The sequence below is a fragment of the Cajanus cajan genome, chromosome 5, assembly GCF_000230855.2.
Source record: "Cajanus cajan strain Asha chromosome 5, NIPB_CcT2T_4, whole genome shotgun sequence".
Lineage (NCBI taxonomy): Eukaryota > Viridiplantae > Streptophyta > Magnoliopsida > Fabales > Fabaceae > Cajanus > Cajanus cajan.
In genome coordinates this window covers 58,837,838-58,843,192 of record NC_138521.1, presented here as the reverse complement: position 1 = coordinate 58,843,192, position 5,355 = coordinate 58,837,838, and the positions used below count along the sequence as shown (strand labels likewise).

The window sequence follows — 5,355 nt, the reverse complement described above, 5'->3', positions numbered from 1 at the left end:
CATACTACACGCAACAACATATCCAGATTCACTCATTCATTCATCATCGCCAACTATCTCCATAATCCACGCTTACTGGTCAATACCATGTGTCAATATGATACACCTTTTCTTCTTCTGACTATTCACTGACGCTGCACCACCACTTTCATCTTTGGTTTGGTAAGATCAAAAAAGAAAAATCCAACCTTTTGCTTGTGTTCTTGAGAAAGTCACTGTTTTGTTAATACCCATGTGCTATATTCATGTTATTCCCGACATCACATGTTCAAAAATTGATTTGGAAGCCCTGTTAGATCTCGGGGTGATTCACGTTGTGTCACGAGATTTTTTGAGGTTTTGATGACCATGTGGTAAATTCCACCCCTTTGTGTTCGGTGTTGACTTTATTTGCATCCAAAATTGGATCTTACAACGGGGTGGTTGGTTGCCATAGAAGATTTGATTTGATTTGATTTTATGTTATTTTGTTTTGTTGGTTTTAATTTGTAAGGAAGATGCAATCAAGGGGTGTGCCCCTTGAAGAGAGAACGAGAGGTGGCGGGCGGAGAGATTTCCAAACCCAAACACTGGCCATCCGATAAGGCCGCAACAAAGAAACTGATTCACAAAGAAAAAAAAAAGCCCAGTGGTTTCACGAGAAAGCTGCGCAATGGAACCCATCTTCACGTGACCTCACCTCACCTCACCTCACTCTCTTTCTTTGATTCAAAATCACTCACTCTTACTGTTTTCCTTCCAATCGGATCCACCATGAGGGACAAGGACAAAGAAAAAGAGACAGAGAAGAAGAAGTACCCTATCGGCGCCGAGCATTACCTTCTCTACGAGGAGATTGGCCAAGGCGTAAGCGCTTCCGTGCACCGGGCGCTATGCGTTCCCTTCAACGAGGTCATCGCCATCAAAATTCTCGACTTCGAACGTGACAATCGCGATCTCAACAACGTTTCTCGTGAGGCCCAGACCATGATCCTCGTCGATCACCCTAACGTCCTCAAATCGCACTGCTCCTTCGTAGCCGAGCACAATCTTTGGGTGGTTATGCCGTTCATGGCCGGCGGTTCATGCCTCCACATATTGAAAGCCGCGCATCCCGATGGTTTTGAAGAGGTTGTCATTGCAACCATTCTCAAAGAGGTATTGAAGGGTTTGGAGTATCTTCACCATCACGGCATCCACCGTGACGTCAAAGCCGGTAACATTCTCATTGATTCGCGCGGCACCGTTAAACTCGGCGATTTCGGTATTTCTGCCTGCCTATTAGATTCCGGCGACCTTGGTGCGAAGAGCACTTTAAGGTCGGAATTTCGACGATCAATCCCTTGGTGTGAAGAGCACTTTAAGGTCGGCATTTGAACGACCCGAACCTTGGTGTGAAGAGCACTTTAAGGTCGGCATTTCAATGACCCAAACCTTGGTGTGAAGAGCACTTTAAGGTCGGCATTTCGACGATCAATCCCTTGGTGTGAAGAGCACTTTAAGGTCGGCATTCCAACGAACAATCCCTTGGTGTGAAGAGCACTTTAAGGTCGACATTTGAACGACCTGAACCTTGGTGTGAAGAGCACTTTAAGGTCGGCATTTCAATGATCCAAACCTTGGTGTGAAGAGCACTTTAAGGTCGGCATTTCGACGATCAATCCCTTGGTGTGAAGAACACTTTAAGGTCGACATTTGAATGACCCAAACCTTGGCGTGAAGAGCGCTTTAAGGTCGGCACAGTCTACACCTTGGCGTGAAGAGCGCTTTAAGGTAGACACGTTCAACAATCTACACCTTGGCGTGAAGAGCGCTTTAAGGTCGGCACAGTCTACACCTTGGCGTGAAGAGCGCTTTAAGGTAGACACGTTCAACAATCTACACCTTGGCGTGAAGAGCGCTTTAAGGTCGGCATAGTCTACACCTTGGCGTGAAGAACGCTTTAAGGTAGACACGTTCAACAATCTACACCTTGGCGTGAAGAGCGCTTTAAGGTAGACACGTTCAACAATCTACACCTTGGCGTGAAGAGCGCTTTAAGGTAGACACGTTCAACAATCTACACCTTGGCGTGAAGAGCGCTTTAAGGTCGGCACAGTCTACACCTTGGCGTGAAGAGCGCTTTAAGGTAGACACGTTCAACAATCTACACCTTGGCGTGAAGAGCGCTTTAAGGTCGGCACAATCTACACCTTGGTGTGAAGAGCGCTTTAAGGTAGACACGTTCAACAATCTACACCTTGGCGTGAAGAGCGCTTTAAGGTCGGCACAGTCTACACCTTGGCGTGAAGAGCGCTTTAAGGTAGACACGTTCAACAATCTACACCTTGGCGTGAAGAGCGCTTTAAGGTCGGCACAGTCTACACCTTGGCGTGAAGAGCGCTTTAAGGTAGACACGTTCAACAATCTACACCTTGGCGTGAAGAGCGCTTTAAGCTCGGCACAATCTACACCTTGGTGTGAAGAGCGCTTTAAGGTAGACACGTTCAACAATCTACACCTTGGCGTGAAGAGCGCTTTAAGGTCGGCACAGTCTACACCTTGGCGTGAAGAGCGCTTTAAGGGCAGCACAGTCTACACCTTGGCGTGAAGAGCACTTTAAGGTAGACACGTTCAACAATCTACACCTTGGCGTGAAGAGCGCTTTAAGGTAGACACGTTCAACAATCTACACCTTGGCGTGAAGAGCGCTTTAAGATCGGCACAGTCTACACCTTGGCGTGAGGAGCGCTTTAAGGTAGACACGTTCAACAATCTACACTTTGGCGTGAAGAGCGCTTTAAGGTCGGCACAATCCATACTTCGGCGAAAAAAACCCTTCAAGGTCGGCATTTTAACGACCCATACATTGGCCACGACGTCGCATTAACGGCGGATTTTAACAACCTGTACATTGGCGAAAAAATGCCCTTCAAGGTCGGCAATTTAACGATCTACGTCTCTTGGCGTCAAAGCATCTTAAGATCAAAATTTTTCAACAATCTACACCTTGGCGTGAAGAGCGCTTTAAGGTCGACATTCTTAATAATCTACACCTTGGCGTGAAAAGCGCTTTAAGATCGGCATTTTAACGATCTATACCTTGGCATGAAAAGCGTTTTAAGGTCGGAATTTTATTTTTTACAATCTAGACCTTGGCGTAACAAACGCTTTAAGGTCAGGAATTTAGACGATCTACACCTTGGCGTGAAGAGCGCTTTAAGGTCGGAATTTTAATGATCTACACCTTGGCGTGAAGAGCGCTTTAAGGTCGGAATTTCAACGATCTACACCTTGGCGTGAAGAGCGCTTTAAGGTCAGAATTTTCTACAATCTCCACCTTGCCGTGAAGAGCACTTTAAGGTCGGAATTTATATGATCAAAAACCTTGGTGTGAAGAGCACCTTAAGGGCGACATTTATACGATCAAAACTTTGGTGTGAAGAGCACTTTAAGGTCAGAATTTAGACGACCCAAAACCTTAGTGTGAATAGCACTTTAAGGTCGGAAAAGGTCAACAAAGCGCCTATCTAACATGCTCTTCGCACCTTAGTGCTCGACCATGGAGGGCTATGTACCGTGGTGGTCTCCCATTGGCCGACCATATTGGCCGATCCAAGGCACGTCAGTAAAATACCGATCTAACATGCTCTTCGCACCTTAGTGCTCGATCATGGAGGGCTATGTACCGTGGTGGTCTCCCATTGGCTGACCATATTGGCCGATCCAAGGCACGTCAGTAAAATACCGATCTAACATGCTCTTCGCACCTTAGTGCTCGAGCATGGAGGGCTATGTACCGTGGTGGTCTCCCATTGGCCGACCATATTGGCCGATCCAAGGCACGTCAGTAAAATACCGATCTAACATGCTCTTTGCACCTTAGTGCTCGAGCATGGAGGGCTATGTACCGTGGTGGTCTCCCATTGGCCGACCATATTGGCCGATCAGAGGCAGGTCGGTAAAATGTCGATCACACAAGAGGGACCCAAATATGGGGAGATTAACTGGCTCACTCGGACAATCAATAAGATCCCACGATCCGTGGGAACGGTAATAAATACCGGGAGTTATGAGTCCATAATGGGGCGTGATTTATGGGATCATAAGTGCGATTCATGTCTATAACGTCACACCGTTATATATAGCAATGATTAGGTCTAAGGCGGCAGGTTACTCTCATCGAATGTTCTAGGTCAAGACTGCTGTCAAGTTCTTTTAGCTCGGTATCGCTAAGGATTCTTCGGCGCCGATCTCCAATACCGGAACAAGTAGAAATGCAATTTTTTCCCTTTTCACGATTATTCCTACTTCATTTTTTTATTATAAATTAATCTCATCCACAGCACTGTATATAATGGTAGTACACAATTAGTCATCTTAGTCTAATAAATTTTCACACGCAAGTTTCTATTAAATAAATTCTTCTTATAACGTGAGGAGGGTATATTATCTAATAACTAAATATATATGAATATACATATAAGTTATTTCCTTAATAGATTAATGACTATAAAAAAATTAACAAAGGAGACAAAATAAAGGCATGGCATTGTCATTCTTGCATCAAGTGTTTGTTGAAAATTAAAATTCCGATTTTATAACAATTATGTTATATAATACTCTTTTCTTTTCTTTAATTTCATTCCTTCTTTTCGCTACAACTGTATATTCATGGATAAATTCATAGAAAATACACCAAGTGTAAAATAAATAAATAAAACATTAACTTAAAAGTATAAGTTTGATCAACTCTGTTTTTTTATTAAGAATCCGGTGAGGTTGATCCGAGTAAGCAAATAAACAAAAAGGATAGGAATCTGGCTTGTCCCTAACTTGGGAGGTAATTGGTTGGACGAGTGAAAGTGCGACAAATTTAACTTTGGAGGTAATTCCCTCTATATTAAAAAAATTATATATGCTCTCAATTTACATGTATTTAAACTTTTCAGATTATGAGAAAAGGTTAATAACATTTGATTATATATCATGTAAAGATTTATTAGACATCATATGATACACGACTATCTTATAATCTCTCAAATAATTAACTTTCAAACGCTTTTTCTTTTTGGTTTATTAAAATTATTTCTTTCAAAGACAATTATATTTTGAAACATGAGTATCTCTTCTAACATGAATTCAAATCTTAAAAATTAAAGGGACCAGCCCTTCTACTAGAATCATGGAAATCAATGCAGTTTAAGAAAAAATGAGTATGGGCTAATCTAAAGAATCATGGACTATATAGTATGAACTGAAAGCCTTGGGTCAATAAAGAACTACACCAGCCTAATGCATAAAAAATAGAAGTAAGAAAAACGCGGGCACCATCTTCTTGGGCCAAAAAATTTCTTTCTATACCCAAAACAATACTAATCCCATAATACATTTTAG

The 5,355-nt window shown here is 42.8% G+C and overlaps 1 pseudogene; it reads left to right on the top strand.

Annotated features, from left to right (window-relative positions):
* The first annotated feature begins 330 nt into the window (after positions 1-330).
* On the top strand, positions 331-1,707 carry LOC145958395 (serine/threonine-protein kinase BLUS1 pseudogene; annotated as a pseudogene).
* The last annotated feature ends 3,648 nt before the right edge of the window (positions 1,708-5,355 follow it).